The sequence below is a fragment of the Chamaea fasciata genome, unplaced genomic scaffold (genome assembly GCF_029207755.1).
Source record: "Chamaea fasciata isolate MVZ Bird 193981 ecotype frontalis unplaced genomic scaffold, bChaFas1.0.hap1 SCAF_1, whole genome shotgun sequence".
Classification (NCBI taxonomy): domain Eukaryota; kingdom Metazoa; phylum Chordata; class Aves; order Passeriformes; family Sylviidae; genus Chamaea; species Chamaea fasciata.
In genome coordinates, this window is record NW_027094086.1 from 81,728,644 (window position 1) to 81,755,638 (window position 26,995).

The 26,995-nt window shown below is 40.5% G+C and overlaps 1 protein-coding gene and 1 long non-coding RNA gene across 4 annotated transcripts in view; one reads left to right on the forward strand and one right to left on the reverse strand.

Annotated features, from left to right (window-relative positions):
• The window catches only part of LOC136291460 (cadherin-6), a 104,798-nt gene that overhangs the window by 13,578 nt on the left and 64,225 nt on the right, over positions 1-26,995 (forward strand). The gene's annotated exons all lie outside the window — the stretch shown is intronic.
• LOC136302719 (uncharacterized) lies at positions 18,079-22,026 on the reverse strand. Of its 3 annotated transcripts, none has more exons than XR_010724122.1 (3): positions 21,998-22,026; positions 21,578-21,684; positions 18,079-20,963 (listed from the first exon to the last, which is right to left on the reverse strand). It is a non-coding gene; the product is annotated as an uncharacterized lncRNA (long non-coding RNA). The 3 variants fall into 3 exon arrangements; XR_010724124.1 differs by having other exon boundaries at positions 21,935-22,016; XR_010724123.1 differs by lacking the exon at positions 21,998-22,026 and adding an exon at positions 21,866-21,952.

The window sequence follows — 26,995 nt, forward strand, 5'->3', positions numbered from 1 at the left end:
ATAGAGTCCCAGCTGGCAAATATGTGCAGAGAAGTCGGTCTTAGCTGCAGGATTATTTGACCAAAATATGGCTAACTTCACAGGAAATTATATTAGGAGAAAGTGGTTGAAGTGAATTCTACCCTATAATAGATGCGTAAGTTAAACAAGTCAGCTATGCTTTTGTCCAATTAAAGCATACTTATTAAAAAAGATGGCTGAATACCTGCTGTATTGTGATGCATTCTGTAGCCACTGAAATAGTTTTAAAGTCTTCTGTGCACAGAATTTGCAGGTGAGGTCTGTGATTTTTCACTCATAAAAATGGCTTCCTAGTTCCCTTAAATGAATCAGAAATAGAAAAAAACCCCACGTCTGACCATAATACACAAGAATGTTTTATGTGTAAGAACAGCATGATATCAGGCATAACACAAAATATCACAATTCTTTAAAGAAAATAACAGAAAGAAATAAGAAATAAAAGGTGAGGTACAAAACATTTGTTGGGAGTCACAGGAGACCGTACTATGCAACTTCAGTTGTCTTCAGGGTAAATTGTGCTCTGAGAACAACACATCTTTCCCCTGTATTTTTGGGTAGGACTGTTACCAGGAAAATGACCTCTTCTTTGAGCTTTGATTTTCATTTTATTCCTATTCTGTGACTACACTGTTGGAACTACATAAGCTGTTCAGCCTTGGTCAATAGCTATTTTGTGGTTATCCCAGGTTGCATTCTGCAGCAAGGCTAACAGGGTTCGGAGGGAAAGGTTGTCTGTGTCATCACAGTTTGCAGATACAGATAAGGTGTATCTGTCAAAAGAACTGCTAGATGAAAATAGTGTGTCAGCACCTGCTTTGTAAACATCTTTCAACATCTGCTTTTGGATGCTCATTACTAGTTGATTTCCACCACACAACGGTGCTCTAAAATGTTCTCATGTGGACATTCTTTCCAGCAGAACACGTGGATATCAGCTTCCAGTGGAGTGTCAGCTAGCCTGAATCCAAACATAAAGCCAAGTACTATCCTGCTTTGAAAGTTTTGCAAATGGTCTCATCTTGACAAGACTGAATGTGATCTCTAATGTTGTGATCTCTTAACATCTGCTCCTGCCTTATTTTCTGAATCTCTACAGAACGAGCAGACACCCAACCCTGCATTCATACACCCAGCTTTAAATGGGTTACTGGAATTCTGCACTTTGCTGCTTGAGTCTTTCTGTGGCTTCAACCTACCTCTGAAATGTGTCCCTCCAGGTTAGCTTGCATAAACATAAAGCCCAAAATTAGCATTGCAAGCAATCATTGCCCTCAAAAAACAGTAGTTTTTCTGTGCTTAGTGCATATTTGCCATCTGCTAATGCATGAAAAAAAAAAAAAAAAATCTTGGCCAACTCCTTAATTTGGAGTAAATTCATGTCTAACTCTAGTAACTTTAAGGAACTGTCACTGCCTCTACCAGCTAATGAACAGGCCTCTGAGACTGCAAAACAGAGGATGCTTTGGAGCATTTGGACTATGCATTGTTTCTGCCTGCCTGAAAGGATGCCAAAAAGACGGAATGCATTTTCGCAGAGGCAGCCTTCTGGTTGTTGTCCACTGTGCAGAACGGGGTGTGTACCTATACACTGCACATCTTTTGTACTGCTTGGCTCTAGGCACAGCTCACATACCTATGTGATATAAATACTCAGCTTTGCTTTCTCAGCTCTAACCCTTCCTATGCAAAGTCAGAAGCATGGACACTGTGCCAAAAATAGGATGCTGAATCCTAGCTCCTTGCAGAAATGATCTCTTTAAAAGCCACAGGCAAAGAGGGAAAATGACCTGGAACCATCTCACACTGTAAAGGATATTTTTGGTTGTTTAGTGTGGATTTTTTCTATCAGAAAAAAAGCCCCAAACACAATTAAATGATTAAAATTATAACACCAGTTGTTGTAGACACAAGAATGAGCATTTTACCCAGAGTCCTGCTCAGGACAATTAGTGTGTGACTGCCTGGTTTTTGCTACACCATTACTATTCATGCCACTGGCATTAAAAAAAAAATACACAATGTCAACACAAGAAATGTAGAAGGGTAAGAATTTGTAGAGAATATGATTGCATTTTACAAATATCTATCTGATTGTATCAAAAATTTTGTCTGTTTTCAAAAACGAAAAGAGAAACTCCTAGAATTTTTTTTTTCCCCCCACAGTATGACGGATTGATAAATCACTTTGGGGGCAGTATTTTTGGACAGAATAAAATACTCTCCAAAAGTTTTTTAAATAATGCTACCTGAACAAGGTAGTTCAGTAAGATTGTTTTAAAAGGCCTCACAAGAAGTTCTGCATCTTTATTTCACAGCTCGCCCTCACATGCCTGTCTGTTTCAATAAAGTGTTACTTTGCCATTGAGGGTACCTGGCTTGCTGGCTGGTGTCACACATCTTTCAGTATGTGGATACCAATGTAGTTGTTATTCCTCAGGGGATTGGCAAGCAAACGGGTGTTTGAAAGCCCTCTACCTTCAAGGCCCCTACTCGAACCCCATCTGGAGCAGATGCCAGCAGTCAGAAGCACCATCAGTACCACCTAATGACTCTTCACAGGACTGTGCAAGCAAAACAAGTGTTTTATTCCCTTTCATACAGAAAAAAAGATAAATAGTGGTGGATTGTACTAATAGCATCATCATCTGTTGAGAACTTCAGTGGCACTGGCCCATGAAGCAGAAGCAGAAGTGGTGTGGAGGATGGCACTGCCAAGTGATCTCTAGGCTCCTTGATGAGGTAGGCTGAATAAACTCTCATTGGTGCTGCTTGTCCATTACCCGTTCTGTGGACAAATAAACCTTCAGCCTCTGAAGCTGACAGTGTCTACACTGCAGAAACATTGCACCAATAAAAAGATTGAAATGGAAAAGAAAAAAAAAAAGAAAAAAGCACATTCTAAGGCAGCTGATTTATCATGGGAAAATCTCCTGTACTTTTGGGTCCTTGAGTTGCTCAAAGAGCCTGTGGCCTGTGTTTTCTCATATCAGCAGAGAACTACAGGGGAGTCTGTAATCTCAGGGTGGAATTCAGTTGTCTCACATTCTAGTCATGCAGTGAAAGATCTGCAGTATATAAATGTATACCTGGTGTGTTTAGGCTACATTTTTAAATTGTAGAACTTTGACTTGTGATATCTCCTCTGATGGAGGAGGAACAGGAAAGGAGCACAAAAGACACAGTTTTGCAACCACCTATTAGAGACCACTTTTTAAAGAAGGAATTGGATAACTCGAGGTTTGAGTGTCAGTGCCCTTCCTTTCATGAGTGATCTCATGCTGAGTTCATTTTTTTTCCCCCTAAAGTGCATTTTATCACTGCCTTTTAAGGTCTTTATACCCCAGAGCAGATCACTTGCAAGTTTACAATGGAAAATTATTTCATGAAGCTGGTGATGACTCACTGCAATAGGTATTTGCAGACCTGGACACTGGGGTTTGAAGATTGAGTGTGCAAGCTTTTTCGATATGCACCCTAAAAGAAGCACAGAGGCATTAAAAAAAAAAAGATTACATTACTATGTGGATGTAATTTTAAGTAGAACTGATTTTCGCCCTCACACAAATAGATGTATATGCATCTAGAATGCATGTGTCTATTCATCCCATACAGACATCTTTTTCTTCCACTTAAATCCAAGTCAGATCTAAAACTCAGCCTTAAGTTTCAGTTAATCAGACAAGAACATCAGTATTCTTCCAAGGAAAAAGCAAAGCCAAACCCAATGAAATTTATAACTGGACATGATCCTGTTTTCTGTCATTTAGATTGTCTGGCCAAATGACAGGACCTACAGTCACTCTTAGTTAAATTGAATTATTGGACCTCCCTCTCCACTGGTTACATTTTCAGTGGACTTCTATGAGTTTGCAAGATTGAGATTTTAGCTCACAGATTTTAAGGAAATTGTCAGCTTATGTAACTAGAATTAATGAATATTTTGTATTTTAGGGGTTTGGTGGTGTTTGTGTTTTCTGAAAATTTACTGCATATGTCACTCCTTGTTTTCCACTCAGCATTGATTTCCTTAAAGCTCTGACCTGTTAAAGTAAGGATGTTATTATACATGGATTTTACTAAAAAAGTTAAATCTGTTGCTCTTGCATGTGAAGAAGGCCTTGAAAACATGCAGTCTAGCAAAGGAAAAATTATAAAAGAACACTTTTAAGTTATTTTTAAGTCAGTCCAACTTACAATTAATTTGGAGACTTGGGGTTGGCAATACAGTAAACTGCAAATATTTTTATCTTCCTTGCTAACCAGTTGCTTATCACATTACCAACAAATTTATCTCTCAGCTTTCTGGAGCAAGACATATTTCAGGACTCCACTTTTGCATTCCTGTAATCTCACTGGTTCACCTGTGTGCAGCCTGGCCAAAGACACCACAGATGCCTTGGTCACAAGTAGCTAAATCAAACAGAAATGTATTAAGTGAAGGTGAATGATTAATCACACTTAATACTTGCATTTTCTTCTGTGTCCAAGTGCTTCACAAGCAGGAACTAATTACAATACATTCAGTAATAATGGTGTGTTCAAAGAGATGTTAAAAGATGTGTTCTTGAAATAAACTGCTGTGCTGGGAAAGGAAATCACTAGATTACAAGATAGAAGGCAGCATCTTTAGGATAATCCCTCTGTAACCTCATGCATGCAGGTCCCTCCCATGAGCTGCCACACATTCACCTTTCCCCACTAACACTCACTCCAGATCCCTCCCATGAGCTGCCACACATCCACATTTCTGCACTAACACCCGCACAGGGGAGGTTTGTACCTTGCCTGCATTGCCTTTGCTTCAGCTTTGGTAGTGCAAAGGGGCTACAGGAACTTCTGCCTTTGTCTGTTTGTGATAGGGCACAGAAAAAAGGTTGGGAAAATATTTTTATTGGCCACAGCTTTCAAGAAAGCTGACTAACCCCTAAAGCATTTTCAGTTACATATTGCAGAGCAAGACAAAAAACCATCTCTTTGCTGCTCAGCTGTACTGCTGTAGCAGAGTCATCCTGTGTTTTCTCCTTGAAGTATGTGATGTCACCAAAAATTGATTACTTGGGCAAAAAGAAATAGGATTGCAGGGAAAAAAGAGATTTGTTATATTAACTTGATTATAGCTTCAGGTAATAGATAACCTTATGCTTTATCTTGTGGGAAAAAAAGATAGCTTTTTTAAACACTAAAAAAAAAATCCCATTTTCAAGGAGGTGTCTAGAAACAAAGTAAAAACATCATCTTTTTTTTTTTTTTTTTTTTTTTTTTTTTTTTTTTTTTTTTTTTTTTTTTTGCATTTGCTTACTGCTAAAAAACCTTCAAGGGACAATTCACATTTCAATATTATCTTTTTTAACTTTATCCAATAACCCTTTCCAGGAATTGAGTCCACTGTTTGGGAGAGGTGGTGATAGATACTTACTAAGAGGTAACTAAATTGTGCATGTTGTGCTTTCTCAGGACTGAACTCCAGGCTCTGTGCAGATGCCCTGGAGCTGCTCCCTTTGGGCTGTCAGGACATGGTGATGCAATTGCTATGGCCCTCAGGGACCAAAGTAGTTTTGGATTAGAGGGACCCTACAAAGTTTTAGGCATTAAATGAACTTTGGAAATGAACAGGAGTTTCTGTGGTCTTGGCCTTGCTCTCAAACAACATGTTCATGGCATTTCTGAGCTTGCCCAGCACATATCACAGCAGCCAATTTTGCCTTTCCTTGTAAGGGATGGTGTGGAGATGAGCTTCACTATCCATGGATGCTTCAGGCATGGATGTTCTTAAGAAAATACACAGCCACTAAACAGCAGTGGAGGATATCTTAGTTACTGGAAATGTTCAGGGTTATGGAAGAACACCCACCCCCAAATTTAGTTTCTTGACATTAAAAATTGATCTTGAAATATCAGCCCTGTAAACTCCATTGATCACTCCTTCTAATGCAAGAGATAAGGCATTTCTGAACCTCCTCAGTGTTTATAATACAGATTTAATGAAGGTGGATGTTGCAAGTTTCATGGGTGGTAACAGCTTGGGTTATGTTCTTTCTGCTTCTTGTGCTTAAAGCAGCATTCGATGGCAATTTCCCTGCCCTAAGATACTGAATGTCTTTTTTCTCCTCTCAGCCTTCTAAAAATTAAGTGTAATTCAACTCCTGTGAATGATAGCCTGCAGATAACAACCTAGCCAAAATTCCAACTGGAGCTCATTTAAAGAGGTCATTATTCCTTTTAATTAAATAAAGAATAGGAAGTTGGTCCTTAGTTATTGGCAAGGAGTATGAATACTTTTCTCATCGATCTATGTTCAGTAAATCCTATAACTTATGTGAATTCTAAAAGCCATTTTTAAAGGTGTTACAGCACAATTTTTTCCACAAATAACATGCATGCTGAAACCCTACCCTTTTTTATTTATTTTTTTTTAAACCTTCCTAAACCAGTTTTTTGACCTAAACTTTCACAGTTATCAAAGCACTGAAACCAGGGACGTTATTAGATTATTGCCAGAGCTAGGATAGCTCATGATCTATTTAACTAGAAGAAGTTAATTTTGTAAAATGCTGATTTAAGAAGACAATAGCAAACAGAAGGTGTTTACTCTGAGACAAGGGTAATATATTAAAAAGAAAAAAAAAAACCAACAAAACAGGGTCAAAGGCAAACAAACAAAAAAATCCCCAGCTACCTAAATAGACTGTGGAAAATGGAAATGATTAAAAAAAAAATCCCTGATCAAAAAAAACCCCAAAAAACATCTGCATGCTAATCCTGGTGTTTTCAAGTGGAACAACAGAGTAAAAGGAAAAAACCCACACATTTAAAAAGAAATGTGAGACGCAAACAAAAATATAATGATGAATGGAAAAACGACCAAGTCAGAAAAATTCAGAGAAAGAAACAGATTGAATCTGCGTGTTCTTTCACAATAGAGCTTCTGCTGGTGTGACTGCATATTCAGCAGTGTGAATATTATAATTAAAGAATGTCAGCTCAAGCAAAATGTTTTAAAACCTTCCTATTAATAAGCAGATAAACTGCTTAAAAATACTGATTACATTAGGAAAAAAGGGAAGTGTTTGGGTTTTATGTTTCCATTCCTTTCATCTGCCAGAATACATTTAAATAGCAGATGTCTCTCCCAGGCAGCGTTTGATAGCGGTAGTGTTGATTTTGATGCCGAGGTGATAAGACCATATTTGTGGAGGGGCTCAGTGCTATGTTGCAGGTCCCGGCGCCGGCTGGTACCTGCGCAAGGGCCGAGTCCGGCGCCAGGCAGAGATCCCACAGCAGCAGCCCAGCAGCAGGATGGATGAGGTGCTGGTCCGGCGGGGCTGCTGACAGCGCCGGGGAGGGCGGGGGGCTCTCTAGAGCGCACTTGGCTGCGCAGCCCTGCGGGCTTGCCCTTGCGAAGTCTGCAGACAAAGAGCACGGCTCCTCAGGATGGGAGGCAGCGAGTGCATACCCCGGCTTGGGACCAGAGCAGGGATGCGTGACAGCCAGCTCCCCGGCGCTGGGAGGTGTGGATACGAGGTCAATGCAAATCTCTCTTATCTCAGGAGTTTGGAATTTTTCTCCAAACGCGGTGCAATTCAAGTCGCTGCTTCTTTTTGTACTGGCAAGGCTAAGCTATGAAGGTACCGGACGAGTGCAAAAAAAAAAAAGCTAGAATGAGAATTAACTCTGGTGCCTGCAAGTAAGCCTAGACAAGCCCAAACTTGCAAATAATTAATGCACATAGATAATTTTAGAGACCCAGATAGTCTGAAGCCCTTACATGTATAGCCAGTTGCTTATCATTCAGAGATTTAGGGAATCTCTGAATGCAATCATTACTTGCAGTGATCTCAAGGAAGATCATCATGACAATGTAGCTTAAAACCCACACCTTTTTGTCTCTTTTAGATATTGTTCCAACACAAATAACTTAAAGTTTGCTGAACTGTGAAAAAAAAGCAGTTGAAAAATAGCGAGTGATGTATATATTCATCCTAGACTCAACAGAAAACATTTGTCGTTTGGAAAGCCACTCTGGGCTTGCTTTTTTAGACCTGAAGGTATCAGAGTATCTTAAGGTTTTTGTCAGGACCTACATGTGAGGCTGCAGTGCACTTTTTTCCCCATTGTGGCCAAGCGCTGTGTTGTGAGCAAGACAGTTTACCTGAGGTGTCATTACAAAGCGTGGGAAAATTGTCATCATAAATCATCAATGTAAAAATAAAGACAGCCTCTGGGATTGCAGGATTTCTTCCAAAATTTTCTCCTAGCTATGATGAGAACTGTAAGCTAGAACTAGGTTTCAGTCTTTTTTAGTTGCTAAAGTGCTGTTCTGCATTTCTAGGTTTCCAGAGAGTCACCATGGCAGTCACACTGTTAACCCAACCTTGAAGAGCAAACAACAGCACCAGCAACAGACTGGTTATGAGTCTGTAAACACTACCTCATCCATTTCAGAGAAATTTTAATTCTCTTCCCTATTCCAGACAATGTCAACTGTTCAGAGAACAAAAACTTTAAGCATTACAAAAAATAATTTAAAATTGCGGAGAAATAAAAATGCACATAATCATGGTCTGGTGACACCCTGATTAGGCACTTTTTGAGTCAAAGACGAAACTAAGTGTTTCTTACTGTATACAGTATTTAACTTTCTTTTGTATAGAGATCTCAACAAAAATGATGGAAGTTTGGAGTTTGGCAGATGACTAGAAAGGAATGCATTCCACTACACATTTGTGTAGCAGAATTATGCCATGCAATGTGATGCACATCTAGATGAACAAAAGCTTCACATTTAACCGGTAGGATTTGTAGACGATAGTGTTTAGTAATGTTAATTCTGAGTGTAATTTTCCCTTCTCATTCTTTCGTCTAGTTGTTGCCTTTCCATGCTGTAGTAGTTTAATGGTTTTGTATCAATTTTTTTTTACCTCATGTTCATGGCCAGTCTCTCTCCCTTCCTCAGTTTGGTCATCACTGTTTGGCCACTATTTCTTGCTGTATGCCATTGTGTTTTAGGCTGCTTAATTCGAAATGGTTAACTGGCCCGAGTGTCTTATGTCAGGGAAAACAACAATCTTTTAACTGTATTAAGCTCCCACAAATAGTTCACTTCATGCTAATTTCCCTGCTTCCAGCAGAGCTGTTTAAAATGCTAAAAAAAAACCCCACCCTTTTTTGTCACAGTTAAATAGTTTACTAGGAAATAGTGTAAAGATTAGCTGTTTGTAGTTTAAAATGTGTATCGGTGAGGGAGATAGGGGAGGGTTGTTTGTTTGTTTTGGGTTGTTCTGGGTTTGGTTTTGGGTTGGGTTTTTTTTGGGGGGGGGGGGGTGTTTTGGTTTGGTTTTGTTTTTTGGGGTTTTTTGTTTTGTTTTTTGTTTTTTGGGGGTTTGTTTGTTTGTGGGTTTTTTTAACAGTGGCGATCCTTTCCCTTTTACTCCTAAATTATTAGCCGATATCCCATCAAAGCACCGATTTAACTATTTTCTTTCCGAAGTGTTGGCGGGCCGGGCCTGCGGCCGGGTTGGGCCCGGGGCCGCTGCCAGGCCTGGAGCTCCCCCGCGTGGCGGCCGCGGCCGGAGCTGGGCCGGCAGCGGGGCCGGTCCCGCACATCCCGCCTGGGAATGCTGCAGCACTCGACCGGAATTTCAGCCCTGTCTTCAAATGCGAACATGCCTTGCTAAAAGTGCATCGAAGCACCGCTTTAAATTTTTTTTCCTTTTTTTTTTTTTTAAATTAAAAACCCTTCTCTTTTCATTGTTTCTGCTGTGCATCGTCTTGCAAGGTTTTCTCCTAGAGCAGTGAGGAAGGAGAACTACTCCAGAGAGTAGTGCAGTCACAGTTTGGAGGTCTGAGCATCCCCTTGGGCTGTGCTTCATCTCCAGCCCCGGAGGGCCTGGGCACCGGAGCCCGTAGGTGTGATCCAGGGGATGTTGGGTGCCATGGAAATTGTAAGGTCACATCCCATAACAGAAGAGGAGCCTCCATGCAGGGAGAGCTGACAGAGCAAATGTAGCATAGGCAGGTAGTGGGGGGCTGAAAATGCTCCATCATTCCACTGAACATGAACAAGGGAGGCACTCAGCAGGGGGACAGGATAGCATCATGGAAGTGGCTTGAAAGGTTTTTGACACCAGCTGAATGTTGCCATGCTGCTACCAGCACTTGCGATTGACAGAGCGCAGAATTAAGTTTAGTGCCTGGACAAACTCAAACTACTCTCCACTGACAGGTAAATGAAAGTGTGCTTGTGGCTCAGTAGCACCTGTGTGGACCTCTCTGTGTCTGAGTGTGGGGACAAAGACTTTTCCATCTGAGGTCCTGTAACTGACCTAGTCTGAGCCCTACAGGGATGCCTCTACCATCTGACTACAGCCCTTGCCTGAGTGAGCTCCAGAGCCTACGTGTTGGGTCAGCTTGTGGCTTGCACGCACCTTGAGTAGTGAAAAGGGTGGGTTTGGCTCTTCTTCGCCACTTATATTAGCAATGTGAAGGCCATGCAAGATGTTTTGGTTGGTTTTTTGGTTGGTTTTTTTTTTTTTTTTTTTTGGTCAAGCACAAAAAATGAGTTAACAAACACAGGTAGTCATGAGAGAGCTGATACCATCAAACTCTTTGATTTTTTCAGTGTTATTTTTTTCAATACATGTAACAAGGCAGCATACTTTTACCCGGACACACTGCTGCTTATGGCAGCTTCAATTTACGGCTGCCTAGCACCATTTCAAATTCCTCACTTTTGAATCACACATAAAGCTGAGAGCTTAGAGATTTTCCCTCAAACATCCCAGCCTTTCTTTACTTTTTACTAACCCCAGTGAGAGTATTGAAGGAGCACTATATCATGCTCAGTACATTATGCCCATGTTCAGAGTCAAAGTGCAATAATATGGACACAATTTTGCCTATCCATTTCTATGTGATGGTTCCTTTAGCAGCTTGTTAAAGCACTGACGCAATTGAGTTGCATTGACAGGGACTGAAAATGGGTTAAGAGTTTAATGAATGAAAAATCAAATATCAAAAAAGAGTCCAGCCTCCAGCCAACTAGGTCTGAAATATCAATCTTTGGCTATAAATTATTCTCCTATTGTTATTCCTTTTCCATATTCAGACCCTGTTTGAATTACTGTAGATTTGCACCATTCATCTACTATAAGTCTGCCCTCACTCAGCCCTGGAAGGCTTATCCCAAAATAGGTGAATTCTCAGAATGACCAAAGCATTCCTAGCAATTTTTGTATTACCTCCCTGCAGAATGTAAGTCAGGACATGGTCTAAAATGTCCTTTATCACCCTGATGAATCCCTGCTGTGTTTAGCAGCTGGCAAAACTTAAAATAGCCTTTAGACTACACTAAATGTTGCTGAATTTCTAGTGTGCTTTCTAGTGCTATGTTCCCATAGCACTAGAAGGAATCATTTGGGACACTGAGTCAAGCTCTTCCATAAGCACAAGTCTCCACATAATACACACCTAATTTGTGGGAACACACAGCACAGTTCACCCTTCACTACATCCGGTAACCCACCTGAGACCTGAAGTACAAGATGCAGAAGCAGCTTAAAAATGGCAGAAACATTGCAGTAAAGGAAAGGAAGTGATCAAGGGTATGACTTGGCAGAAACTGAGAGAGAACTAGTAGTATATAAGGATGTCATAAAGCTACCTTTAACCTTACCGTTGCTCTCCAAACTGCTCTTAAACCACAGTTTGGCATGAGTCAGGGTGCCCTATGCTGCTTTTGTGCTGTGCTAACTTTGTAATCCTTTCTAGAAGTCCGAGGCACTGACATAAAGATTTGTGGGACTCATTTTAAGGCCAGAGTGCTTTGCAACCATGTAGGAGTTCTTACCGTGTGGTTTCTGCTGAATCATGTAATGTTGTACTGGTCAGCTGAAAAATGCATGATAAAATAGGTTGGTTTCATACTGGCAAAAACCAAGATTTTTCTCACCATGGTGGTGTACTGCCCAAGTCTTATATCCCTGTCAAGATACTCCCTTCTGAAATACAGGAAATACATTGTTCTAAAGTCTTCGACATGACAATAATGACTAAGCAGTGCATTCCCTCAAACTGCACCTATACTTTTCTTACTTTATTGCTACATTTCCACAAAGAAAGCCCTCCACAGGCATAGTTAATAGCTGATTAATTTTTAGGGCCCACTGAGGAGGACTGTGATCCTTTCAGTCATTCTGGTTTCTTTTAATGAATAATTAAATATGTGAATATGAAATGGATTCAGAAATTATTTTCGGGAGCTTGAATTTTACTTGCCAGCTTTTCCGTTGCTTATTAGTTCGATTGACAATGACATGTTATTGCTCACCCAATAAACTTCTATGCAATACTGACACAGTGGCAGTGTTTTTTCATTTTTCATTTTTTCCCAAGAAAGGAGCAGTGCAAAAGCAATAACAATTTATCTTCTTCAGAAGTCTAGTTGTTTGAAAAGTCTGGAAAAGTTTATGCCCTCCTTAAACAGTATTACTACAGCTTTGTGTTGCAGCGGAGACAAAATAGGCAAATGGAAAAGCACAAAAGCACTAATAGGAATATGCCCAAGAAAATAGTCTCATCAGGGCACACATAGCTGTTAGAACCAGTGATAACAAGGGAAAGATCTTGAAATTTTCTACTATATGAAATACAGCAACCAGAAGGTCTTAAGGAAAGACTGGGAAAAAAAAAAAAAAAACAAACCTGTTAGCAGTATCTGTAACATGCAGGAATCCTGCCCCCGCTTCCATTTCCTTCACTCCCTCATGTGCTTGCAATATGTTGGAAGGGTGCAAGTGTGAAAAAGAACACATACCGAGTTACTTGTAGGCAGTGCAGAGACACTTGTGGTTTTTCTTGGTGTGTGTATTTATTTTTGATGGCCAGACATCATAATTTGGCCAGTTTCATGGAGTTAATTGGGCAATAGAGTTTGCATCTGACATGATTTTTTTTTTCCCCTGAAATCTTGCAAAATTTATTTAGAAGTTATGGTTTCACTTGAGGTGGATCACTGGGACCTAATTTTCCCTGTAGTCTGAATATACTTTACACTGAAAGCCCTCTTTATACACATACTGATATGCCTATATACTGTCACCATTTCCTCAAATAAAACCTTGTAAAAATCAATTTTATATAAGAATATGGATAATTTCTGATTTGTTGACTTTTATAATAAAGCAAAAGTCTTCCACTGCTTTTTTTTTGCTGGACAGGGAGTGAGTAGTGCAGTAGGGTTTTGTTTGGCGTGTTCTGACAAGTGCATATTGTTTCACATGTTGTATGGGCTTGGCTTGTCCTCCCTGTTTGTGCACCTCTGTGGGATCAGTACAGGCAAGCATCGTTTGTCAAGTATCTGTGCTTCTTTGGTTCTCATTCACATTGCTGTTGTAGTTCCTGCTGCATTCTATTCTTACAGCTGCTTTGGAGAACCTTTCGCTGCTCTAAGCTTTATGGCCCCATCCTTAAATATATAAGTTCAGAGTATAGGAAATGTGGGTTTGTTTCATTCAACAGGAACATGTATTTCAGGAACCACTGCTACACATCATCCTGCTAAACCCAACTTCGCTAGTGTCCAAAAAGGTGTGTGCGTGTAGACAAACAGTAAACTGGGAAATGAGGATTTCTCAGGATCCCCATGACTACTTTTGGAAAGCCCATAATACCTCAGATTTTTGGAGCTGAAAGCAGTCTGTAACTCTACCAGATGAGGCTCCCCATGTGGAAAGCAGATTACCCCCATACCAGCCTATTGCTGGGATCTTTGACCGTTCCTCTAAATGCAGGTCATCCACCAGATGCTGGCCATCTTCAGAGAAGACACCAGACTCCATTTGCCATATGCTCATTCTCACACTGCACAATGGCTCTAGTCCTGCTTTCCATATATTTTTTCAGTGCCTCAGGAGTTCAAATTCTGACTCAGGTTGAACTCTCCTATAATAAAATAGCCATGGCCTCAAAGTGTTATGATAATCAATCTTTTAACAAACCAGGTAGAGGAGACAGAAGAGCACAGATGTAGGAAATGCCGCTGCACAGTGTGCTCTCCCATTACCTGGAGGCGTTAGGCTGCACAGAAACATAATGTCAGCAAGCACTTGGTTAACTCAGCTCCTCCTCATCCTCAGTACTACCTTGGTAAGAGGAATAATAGAGCTCTTATTTCTGTTCTTTTCAGATTTTGTTGCTAAGTGTTTTTGTAAAGTCAAACAAATAGGAAAATTAATGACAGCATGTGAATATACCACAGAATAATGCTACTTAGAGACTGCTGTGCCCTTGTTTCCAATTAACCTTAGTGTTCATCATAGGTTGCAGCCAGCTGCATCTATCACAGTTAGTTGGGTTGGGGAAAAACATCCATCATTATTACAGCCACACAGAGGCTGTAGGAATATATTATTTTCCCAAAGCATCATAATCCTCCACTTAACCAAAGAGGGCCTGGGGTAGCTGGGAGGAAATGAAAGTCAATTTTCCCTCACATCTGCTTCAGCCTTTGGTATAATCAGCACCACATGCACTAGGCAAGGTCACAAACTTTGGCAATGTTCATCTCAACATGCAATTTCTTCATTCTAGTGCCATTAACTGCTCAGCAACCCCTCTTTCTCCATCCCACTGTTTTTAATCTGCCAGAGCACTTCAGAGAAGAAATGGGAGAGCTCGCCTCACAGACCTGTTTCCAAGATCACTGCCACACACTACACTTTGGGAGAGTCAGCAGTGATCCACTAACTCATTTGTTTCAGTGGAATAGGGAAAAGAACATCACAGTGGGATGCAATTTCAAGTTTGCTGGCCAGCACCTGAATCTGGAAAGAGATTCTCATGGCACCAGCATTACAGGCATTGTAGTGTCTCCCCTGAGTAACATCCTGATAGTTTGTAGGGAGCTGTAGCTGGCATGTAGAGACTATGGGACCAAAAGCATTTTTTTTTCCTTTTATTTTTAAAAGGGTAGAGCATAATTGTTTTTATTGCCCTCTGTTACAAAGCTGGTTATTTGCAGGATGGTGTGGTCAATGATGCACCATTTCTGGAAGCCTCTTTGCTTAACCTGCATTGTTTAGCTGAATCTTTGTTCAATGCCCGTAGTTTGTTTGAAGCAGAAATGAAAACAAAGCATACATCACTTGAGACAAGGGTAGGAGGTTCTTGTGAATCTTGTCTAATACTATTTTATATGGTGCTTTTTGTGCTGCAGTTGCTTCCTTCATAAAAGCGAACCTTTCCCAAGCTACCTCCCTGTAGAAACAATGGGTTAAATGCACTGCCATTGGCTTTGCTGGCTACCTCTCTCCCGGACATTTGTTGTACTCTCCTTCCTCCCCATCTCACAGGGCAGCACCTCCACACCACACTGCCTCACGGCCCCTGGAAAAAGGTTTGCCATGCCCAAGGGTCAGAGCACCCAAACATCAGCACTTGCTTTGAAGTTGCCCTTAGCTCAAACAAGGTGTTGTAAAAGTGAGTAGAAGCATTATGAAATAGGCAAGGTAGGGCACAGGTGCACAGAAGTAAAAAGATAACTGAGTCCTTGTCTTCCAAGCAGCAACATCAGCTCTAAATAGCTCTCTCTGTATGTATCCAGCTGATGAGCTGACAGATATTTCACAGCCCTCTAGCTGAGGATTTGGTTCTTATGCAAACCTATGACTTCAGATTGCATTCATGCAAGTGGATATGGGATTTTTATAGAACCAGATGCATCTTTTGGCAGGAGGTGTATAAGCATGTGTGTGGAGGGGGGCACATTCAAATTCAAATTCTCCTCTCCCTTCCCTTCCTCTGTAAGGGAAATTGTTAACCAGGGAAGACATTTATGTTCCCAGAACATTGTTTGCTTTTCGTAGTTTCAGAAATGCTTCTGCACTTAGCAAATGGTGTGCTGGTCTCCAGCACAGAGGATAAACAGACATCCTACTCCTGGTCTGCCATCATGTAAAACAAAATGTATCACTGGAGAAAAATTAAGGCTGCTCTAAACTTGCAGGACAATCAGAAGAGTTCATTCACCTTTGTTCCTTCCTGGCTCAAAAACAAAATGCCTGTTTGGAAAGAATAAGTTAAATAAACTTGCTGGAAACATAAAACCATTTGTTTCAATGAGTGAAAGATAAGATGCAGAAATTCATTCCTCACTTGTAATTCCTACTGTTTTTATGTGCACTGGAAAAGTACTTTTATCAGCATGATGCCAGCCCATCATTTCTTAGATAACAATCAACATTTTCTCTGTTATGCTCTCCTTTTTAGGCCCCGATTCAGCAAAGCATTCAGGTACATCTTTATCTTTGGGTCCTCTACTTTCAAACTGTATGCTTTTACTGAAGGCTGCTAAAGTGCTCTGCTAAATTGGGTCTTTCACAGAACTAAAGAGAAAGCTCACACAAGAGCAAAGCAGCTTTGCTTTCCTTCCAGTCACACTTGGTTTATTCACTTGCTCTTGCTGTGTACAGCTGTGGATTGCTGGCAGTGTGCTTGGATGGAATTTGCAGGATTCACAGCTTCAAAAATGAGATGTGCCAGCCTTTAGAACAAGCTTGTATAAACACAGGAAACCAAAGCCTCCATGTAAACAAAGGGAGGTAATACATATATTCACACCTGAGCAAACAGACACACTCGTACATGCAGCAGCAATGCTCCAGCAGGTTCTGCAGCATTCACTGTATCAGCAGACACAGCTCTCATTTCTGCTATTGCTTTTCTCTTGGCTTTGTCTTCAGAGAAGCACTGGGGCCAAACCTGCTAGTTTTGCAGCACACTGTAAAATGTATGAAGAGGTCTCAAAAGCCCTGACAGGGTCTCATCTATACTGAGCTAGCTTTATAGTTGTGCTCAGGGAGTGCAGTACGCTACATTGAATTCCTGCCTTATTTTTTGTTGTCCACGTACTTTTTGTGTTTTCTGTAATTTTTTGCCTGTAAGGATTTGCCAGCTGTCTTGCTGAGATCTTGGAGGGAAGGAGGTGTTGTTTGATTTCTGAGGAGACAATGAGATTTTTAAATATATCCTGCAATTTGAAAGACACGGTTTAGAGACTAAACTACTAAGTGATGTGTAATCATAGAGACCAGAAGAAGAAAAAAACACTTAGTATCACAAATATTGAACATTTCTAAACTCTGGCACAAAAGAGCTGCCAGGTATCTCAAGACTTCAGAGGAAGCAGGTTGCTTCATTGTAGTCTTTGTTTCCTCAGTGCCTCCTGTGCCCTGCCACTACCTACACCAAGAAGTAGCACTACCTTCACTGCTGGTGTAAGATGAGCTGGATTGTACTTTTTGCTCTATTACAGAGTGGCATGTGCAAGTCACCCCAGAGGTGACTTAGTCTTTTGCAAGCCACCCAGGGCCACCCTCAGTACCAAGTAAATATTGGTCCTGAACACACAGTCAGAACACATGGCCAGCTAGTGTGGCAGACTTCTGGATTAACCAGGCTCACTGTCATCTCCTTAGAGTTATATATGCTGACCTCTTGTATATCCAGGTCCCATTTACTAAAGTGAAAGGTACACATATCCAACCATAATCACAGCTCAGACTTGACATACTCTTCTGTATGAGATTTACAAAGATTTCATGTTGCTTCAAGAGACTTGCAAAAGTCCCTGAGGGAGTTCATCCACAGGAGTTAGATTCCTTCATGGGATGCATTGAAGTCAGATGGGTGCCTAATTCCCATTAAGTTAACTTGAACAAGTATTTTTATAAGTCCCTCTCCGCATTATTCCCTCTTGGTTTCCCTTCCCTCTTCTCCTTCCTCCTTCAATCTTTTAAATAAAGATAGCACTTAACATAGAGATGTGTTGCAAGGCTCTTCTCAGTGCCTATAAAGTGCTTTTAAACTGGCAGAAGTGCCTAAGTGTACAGTGTTCAGTGAAACTGGAAACAGTGGGGATTTTTATGGAGATGATGTGCAAGCCCTGTTCTGTCTGATACATTAATCTCAAATTTCCCAGGTGTCAACGTCAGAAGGCTGAAAGATGGTGCTGATTCCCCAGGGCTCTCCCTGCTTTTTGGCACTGCAATTAAATCCCCTAAGTCTGATTCCCATTTCATCCATTTCTGCATGACTGGAGCAGGAGATGTGGTTTTAGCAACAACATAACAGGAGATATTTTAACTAAAGCTATGTAGCTAAGTCTTAGTTATACTTTGTTATTTTTGAAAAAAAAGACAGATAATACATGACCAGCTGCGTTAGAAATAAAAAACACAGAAAGAAAGTAGGGAAGGATAGAAGCAGACAACTGACAAACCAGTAATTTGTTAACAGGGAGATGAAATGCAACAACAGATTTGTTTATCAGGCCATTCTGTTAACCTCTAATGCAACATTTCATCATTTATAATTAAGCTTTCCATTTTGTTATTAGACCTTAATAGCTAAATTGGTATCTTGCAGACTAGGCCAGGAAATACAAGCAAGCACAGGAGTTCAGGCACAATTCAATTCAGTCCCTTCATCAATTCTCCTCAGAAGCTGCATCTGCCTCCATTTTTCGATGTGACTGTAGTCTCGTTCCTATATCCTCTTCTGGCTCTGCTGGTGAAGGAGACTTCCTCATTCCTCCACCTGCAGGCCACCTTCCAAGAACTGTTCACACAGACCCCTTCCTGGGAGTCCTCCTCTCCCCACATCCTTTTTGTCGACTGCATAGGTTTGCTTTGAGATCTGCAAGCTACCATGGGTTTATTTCAACTGAGATTGGTTAAGGCATCGTGCATCTTAACAACCTTCTTTCCTGGCAGGGTGTACAGATGAGCATTTGGTGACAAAAACTAAGCCAACACAGCTGCAGCTAAGAAAGAACATGTGGACAAGACTTTGCTCCTCCATGTGAGCCCATTCAGTTGTGTAGGGTAGAGATCTGCAGCACTCTTTATGCTCCATCCATTTAGGCAGGAAACGGGAAAACAGACGGGAGACAGAACTTGAGCCAAAACTTTCCCTTTGCTACCACGCCAACGAAAAGCTGGAGAAGGGTCTTAGATGTGGTGGTTGTGCAGTCAGATGGGCAACCTGGGTGCTATAAATATTAGAGTGTGGTACTTGGCTTTACAACCCTGTTAGAAAGGATTTTGATCCAAGAGCCCCACCAGATCACAGTGACTGGAGGTGAGAAATGGACTTGCATGCCATTCCAATTTGGTAGACACAGTTTGATGCCCCAGCTGAGGCTCCTGAGGGGAAATAAGAAAATGAGGGTCTAGCTTGTGAATCATGCCAAGCCTTAGCTACCACATTGCCTGCCTGCATCAGATTTGCATAATTTTGCCCTTTCTCAATAGCAGAAGTGCATGCACCTGGAGGGCTTTGATGACAGAAGTAGAAGTGCCTGGGGAATTCTGGCACCACCAGGGTCAGCTGGCAGCTGAGAAGAGGTTCAAAGGCTCTAAATACTGAACATCAGGGTCCAAATTCTCTGTCCAGGAACACTGATCATATTGGCTGTTTTAGTTCAATGGTTGGACAAATATTACTTCCATAATCTGAAAGTTGCTTTTACACTTTGAGGAACCCATTTTTTTCCCCCCTCAAGTGTCACTAATCCATTAAAGATCCCACATAATAGCCACTCTTACTCCATTCCTTTATTCCATTCTTCCTGGTGTACTCATCCTTTTAAAAGCGGACAAATTAATAAAGCTTGTTCCTAAAACTCTGCCAATTGCATAAGTGGAGACTGTTATCAGCCACATTTGGGAGAAAAAAAGGCATCAAATTATCTAATGCCAAGGCAGATCCTTTGCAAAACCGACATGTTCTAACCAATGGCTCTACCTAACAAACTCGGTCCCTCCATGACCATCTTCCACGGGTTTGTGACAGGTTTCATGAGATAGGGAAGGAAGAAAGTAGAATTTGCTAAATGAAAACAGATTCCAGCCTACTCCTCTTAAAGTCCATGTAAGAAATCCTATGAATTTGAGTAAGCATAAGAAAAAGGCAAAAATCCAATGAGTAATGAAGTATTTTCTAGCCAGTAACAGGCTTTTATTAAAATATTATTGAGTAGTAAAAAACAAACATGAAAGCTACAGAACTGCACTTGACATGAATGCCTTTTTAAAAATAAACAGACATGTTTGGTTATTTGTAATCCAGTATAATCCACCGTGTAATGTTAAATATTTTAAGAGAATTTTTCTTCCATTTGTTCTCAGCATGGTTGGCCCGAAGCCAAAATCTTGTTCTTTTTAAAGGCAACATTCCACTAAGGGTTTTGAAATTCTTTCATGTTGGATCTTTTTATGGCATTTTGAAATTGATTGCACATAGCAAATTCATAAGAGGGGAAAAAAACCCCAAATCCCACAAACGAACTATGGCAGCGTATTTCTCTCATGTAGGTAAACACCAGGTCTTGCTTCCCAGGTTTCTGCACCAGGAGAATCTCTACAAAGTAGGTCTAGGAGAAATAAACCTGTAAGTATGGAAGAAGGGTTAAAATCCTGCTTCCACAAAGCCAAAATATGACCAGTTCCTCCCTGTGCCACTACCAGAGAAGGAGAAGCAGGTGAGTTGCTTAAAACCCTTCAGGGCTGAGTGCCAGTGCTGAGCCTCAGCCAGATACTAAGATCTGGGGAGAATGCAGCTTGTCTATGGACTGAAACCAGAGCCTAGTTCATTTCATACAATCTTGAATGCACTGTTTGATGGCATTTTGGAACCAGAAGATTGAGTAAATCACTCTCTGCAAGAAACTTGATTCTGCAGTAAAGGTGACAGAGCAATTTTTCTCTGATAGCATTTCACTCCCTGGCAGAAAGTGTGCTTTTGCACTGTCCTGGATGTACACCGAGTGCATTGAGTTTGCTACGACGGTTCTGTTCCTCCTGGTCACAACAGGTATTTTGCACCCCTTCCACATCCTCCTTCCCACAGCAGCCTCTTCCACGTGCCTCAGCATGATTCAGGTCCTGAATTTAAACATCCATAATGAACAATGCCACCTTTGGAAGTCTGGGGCCCAGCCCCAATGTCTGTTAGTTTGGCTTTCTACTCAAGAGGTGTTTTGTCTCAAACAGTGAAAACACATTGTACATTCAAATTAGCTTTCATTGCATTTGAGCCCAGCTAGCAGGCTAGGACACAGGTTATAATTCCAAATATTGCCTAGCAAATACCAGACTAGAAGCATGCTTTCCTAAAAGAAAATGGAATTTCTCCAGCATTAACCCATCTCCAAGAGCTGGGACTTGAATTAAAATAACAATTACTACAAGACTGGTAATGAAATTGCTAGTCTGATCAGTTCACATTCCTGCCCTACTCAGGCTTCTAAGGTGAACATCCCTTTCTTCATAAAACTTTTTGCAATGTAAAAAACGACCTGCATGAGCAGCCCAATTCTCTTAAATTTGTATAGGCCTATAACTTCTTTCTGGGATTTCTTCTTAATTTGTATTCATTCACAACCAGCAGAGAGAATGAAAAGTGTGGCAGGGAGAAATTCATTCCAGCAGTTCTGCAGCACCCTGCAGCTCAGCAAAGGTAATTTGTGTAGTTACAGCTCTGCTTTTATTGAACACACCCGCAGAAGTCATTGGATTGGGATGTTTCCTTTATGCCTCCATGAGAGCTAGCACGTGTCCTGGGTGGAAGGCTGAATCTGAAAAATGTTATATAGCCTGTGACCACCTATGAGAATACAAAAGTCAGATTACTTTGATCCTATTAAACCAGAGATACCATAACACACACACACACATAAAAAGAGAAATAACAGAAAGGACAAGGAGAGGAGCAAGTTTCTTACCTTCCAGTTCTAGACTGCTATTCATATTCAACAAGAGAAAGGGTAGAGACACAAGTTTCTTACCTTCCATTTCCAGACTGCTCTTTTTACTTGACAAGCAAAAATAAAAGAGCAGACGCCCAAGTTTCTTACCCGCCATTTCTAGACTGCTCTTCTTACCCTACAAAAGAAAGATGAGAGGTTCAAGTTTCTTACCTTTCATTTCCAAATTGCTGCTCTTAATCTATAAGAGAAAAACTAACCCCACCCACTTTTATCCCACTTCTCTTTGTTACTCTGAGCTGTGAGCCAGGCAAGGCTGTTTCTCTGCTTTGGTAATTAGTACACCTGTGCCTTATCAGGGGCGAGGTTGCCTGTTAGGATAATTAGAGCTCATCCTCTGTTTTCTGGGTTTCTTCTTTTAAACAGTTTCCTAGCCAGTTTCCATCAATTAGTGGCATCTCTGTGGAAATTATTTTTTTTATTTATTTAGGGAAGGTTTTCTTAGGTATATCTCATTCTTTAGCCAAAGAAAATGGGGAAGCATCAAAGTCATTTTATACTTGCATAGTAAATGTAAACTTGGAGCGTGAGATATACAGTAGATTTGCTCAATGTGAGACCATCTGATTTTTTGGGGTTGATGTCAGCCAGCCAGGTAGGTTTGACATATTTTGTCACAAAAAAATCTAAGACTGTCTGACAAAGATTCTATTTTTGGGTGAAAACCAGTATTTGCCTGCAGATCCTTGAGGTGCACCAGAACAGTCTGATACTACATCAATGTATGTCTGTGTCTAAGCATGTGTCAGCAGTGTCTTGGCATACTGGGCTTTGTTAACAAAATTGCAGCCAATTGACAAAAGAAAATGATTACTCACCTTTACGTGATATTCATTAGATCACATTTTGAATACTCCCAGTTTTTGTTCCCAGTGCAAGACATTGGTAAATTGGACTGAATTGAGTGAAGGCCAACAGTATGGTCAGGGCTGGCACACATGCCCTGTGAGCAGAAACTGCAAGAGAGAGGTTGCTCAACCTACAGAAAAGATGGCTTTTGGAACACCTTTAAGCAGTCTGTCCATATCCGCAGGGAAGTTAGCAAGAATGAAAATTTCTCTTATGTAGAGGCATGGTAGATGAATGAGAAACAACAGTTCCAGACTAAAGAGAAGTTCCAACTGGAACAAACAGTCCAAGGATCTCTGTGAGGACAGCAAAGCACTGGGACAGGCTGCCCAGGAAGTTGTGGAGTTTTTGCCATGGGGGCTTTAAACACCTGACTCAACAAAGCCTTGAACAACCTGGTCTAAATGCTGAATTCACTCTTAACTCTGAGCAGGATGTTGGAGCAGATGCCTATCTGAGATCACTTCCAGCCTGAGACATCCCATGGAAGGCCATCTTCCAAATTCTCTCATGATTACCTTTGGGTATTGCAAGCCACTGAATATATTCCCATTTTTTTAAGGAAGGTCTAAGAAATTCCATTTCCATTTTTTCATGGAAAAAATCCATGAAAATATTACAAATTATAATGTGGGAAAAATACAACAATTCTGACTGCAAAATGATAATTGTGAATGGAATTGGTAACAGGATGTCTTGATTGCTAGCAGGAGCACTTGAGACTGTGACTTTTAGAAAATGTCTAGCTCCTTTGACAGTTAGATCGCATTTTCTTTAGGAACCAATGTTGATTAAGATTCAAACAGGAAGGGTCCAAGTCTTACAGTCTTGGTCTTCAGTTCACATAGTCCATATTTTCATTTTAAATAGCTGTATCTGATCAGCCCATTATGCATTTTTCTGTATTCTCAAATGTTTAATCATAAATGATGGAGGAAGCTGCAGGTCAGATTAATTAGTCTTTTTGACTCTGTGTGTGCATTAAGATTACTGAATGCTCTGTTACTGCTTAATTAAGCCCACAACATAACTCTTTGCATTGATTAGGTACCATGCAGGTGCCCCAAGTTCAGCTATTCAAAGTTATGGCAGACATCTCTATCGGATGTTACTGCTACTGCTCCCACATGTTAGCAAATGCCCCAACTAAAACAGGCCAGGATTTTTCTAATTAAATAGAATAGGCATGAGAGGCTTTGCTGGAAAAGTGCCATACACTTGATCAAATTCATCACGCTAAATATTCTTTTTTATTTCCCCTGAAACATGGCAGAAAGCTTTTCTGCATAGGGCGTTGGTTGGTACACAACAAACCTACTGAAGAGACATAAGTCACAACAGTAGGCAAGGTGATGATATGGACTCACTCACTGGAGGGCAGACCTCTGCTGGAAGGTTGTGTACCCATAGCTTCCATTTCACCCAGAAGCAAATTGATGTTGATGGATTGTGTACATTTTCACAAACACTGGAAGTGGGTTTCATCTCAAGTAGCTTCAGACACTTAGAACATGTATGGGATATATCAGAGCTGCTCTGTTAGATTCCCTTTATTGTCAGCAGGGAGAAGTAGGCACCAAGAAAAAGGATTCTTCTGACCTGGCATAGAAATCTGCTGAAGGACGAGATGTCTCATACTTCAGCAAATTGGATTCCTTTCCATGGACAGGAAAAGAAGTTCAGACAAGTAGCCTGACTGCAAGTAAAGCCCACACAAGAAAACAACACTGATCCATTAATCTGGGACCAAGTCTTATAATAAAAAGGAAAAACAGCCTCCTTCCTACAGAAGAGCTACATTTTCAGTGTACCTGCTTCAGACATTATTAAAACAAACCCAGATAAAGAAGTATTACAGTGCTCAAAACTATTACAATGTAATTGTATTACAATGATCAAAACTACAAGTCATACAAATTTGAAAATCAAACTTTTTCATATATTGAAGGTTTTTTACATTGATAAAGCCATGGGAGATGAGAATGATAATTTCTTTTTCAGAATCATTATATATCTAAACCGTATTACATTAGCTTTATGTATTTGAACCTTTATTTGACCACCAACCAGTGCAGTTCCTTCTGAGTATCATCAAGTATGACTTGCAGCAAGTAGCAAAAAAGAAGAGAAACTTTTTTGGAACTCCCTTGTTCCTCTCTGGGAGGGTAAAATTCCTCTAAATCTGCAATTTCTAGTGTACCACTCTAACCAACAAAGAGTTCACAATCAGCTCACCACAAGTCTTTCTGTTCCCATTATTTCATCATTATAAATAACTATTTCCATGAGCCGTATTTGAGGAATTACGTAATTTGGTGGAAATCTGCCCAAATCTATCTCCTTTTTTTTTTTTTTTCTCAAATGAAAAAAAAAAACCCCTCAGTTTCTTTCTTTGATGACTGCAGAAGAAAGTTAAAAAAACTTGACTAGGAGAAAAGTGCTCAGCCAAAATCAGAAGAAACAGGGATAGAAGTTCCAGAGCTGCCCTGGTGGCCTGAAAGGCTGCCAGGCAGTGTCCCAACCCCAGAGCTCAGCATCACACCCTGCCTGAGCTGTCTGTCCTCCCCAGCAGTGCTCAGCTCTGCTGCAATTCCAACTGCCCAGAGTGACTCTCTGAGCCATCACAATTTCAGCTCCACATAATCTTGAAAGGGATGTGAAAAGAGCAAGTTGAGGCTGCAGGGGGAAATGCACACATGCCAAAAGAAAAGGGAAGTTAAAATGTTAGGGACATGGTAAATGTGGTCACTGAACAAAAACATGACACAGTCAGAAAGCTGAGAAAAGGAAAAAGTGTCCTGGGTGCCTCCATAGTACCAATGCAGAGCCTAGGTTTTTTTCCTTTTTGCCTCACTTCCATAAGTTCCAACTCTTAAGGAGTACATGTGTGAAAAGAAACTGACTTCCTCATAGGTCATGACCTTTCATGCATAATATAAATTCACGTTTTATGATTATAGTGTAGCTATAGTTATTCAGAAGTACTGCAGAGAGCTATTTGACATTAGCGTATATAGAGTGAGGGCAAAGGGAGTTGACCCACAAAGAGAACCAACAGTTTTTATTAATGCACAATTTCATAACTAATTGTTTTGTTGAAGTATAACATACATCTTGGGAAGCGATGTATTTGTGTTAGACATTTGTAAATCTAACTAAGCATAAACACTTCGCTTCAAAGCATTCCTGTGAGGAAATGATTGTATTTTAACGTTATGCCCAAGAAGGCTTGTCTTCTTGTTCAAGATAGTTATACCTGAGGGAAGAAGTGTACTCTGAGGTATGCTCCTTAATGTTAGTCTATATGAACATACCTCAGTTTGGCTAGCTAAAAATTGTGAGATTAAGTAAATACAGTCTAGTGATGAATACTTTGGGGATCTGAATTTTATTATCAAGCATCACTAGAAAACCTGTTTTGCACATAAAACAGGAAAATACTCCAAAGTTTCAGCCTTTGCAATCTCACTAGATACTTAAATTGACAACAGCAGCTTCAAGACCAAGGTGCATCATCTTGTGCATTGTCCAAGGCCACAGTAAGTGATGCATACACATAAAGCCTATGGGAAAAGGAGAAAGTCAATAGCTTGGATACTTTTTTAGTCATCCTGCACTGAAGGCGACAAGTGTTACCTACTCATTTTGGTGAAGCATGTACACTGAGTTAGTTTGGTTCAACTGACAGGCAGAGATGTAATAATCCTCAGATTTACTAGAGGTGCTAAAATGGGCTGTTACATTCGTCCATATCATGTAGCGTTCTGGTTTGGAAGGTAGCCTTACAATCCCATCAATTTCAGTAACTATTTGCTAATAATACTTTTCATCTGCCTTGGAGCATGTGCTGGATGTGTGGAACTACAGAAAGAATTGCTGTTGGCATCTCTGCCACAGCTGGGCCCAGAAATTTGACTAAAGCTCTGTTGGTGTGCCCCATTTTCATAATGAGCCTGATGTGGAAGAAGGATAAGACTTGTTCAATTGGTTTGCACACTGAGATTTGCCTTCAGTTTGCTCTGGAATTTATCATGCTGCATTGGTCTATAGGAATACAAGCAAACGCCTTAAAATAGGTTGATTTATGAACTTCAACTTTCTGTATTATGTGATAATGTGGAGATTATCACAGATGTGTTTCAAACAAGTGATGAAAGAGAGTGATAAAGTGATTTTGTGGATACTTAGTAGAAACTGGAAAACAGGACAGGAGGATAAAGCACTGCAGTTAAGAATCAGTGATAGTGGAATGCATTCCACTACTTTGAAGTGCAAATCAAAGGGCTGTCATTTGAAAACATC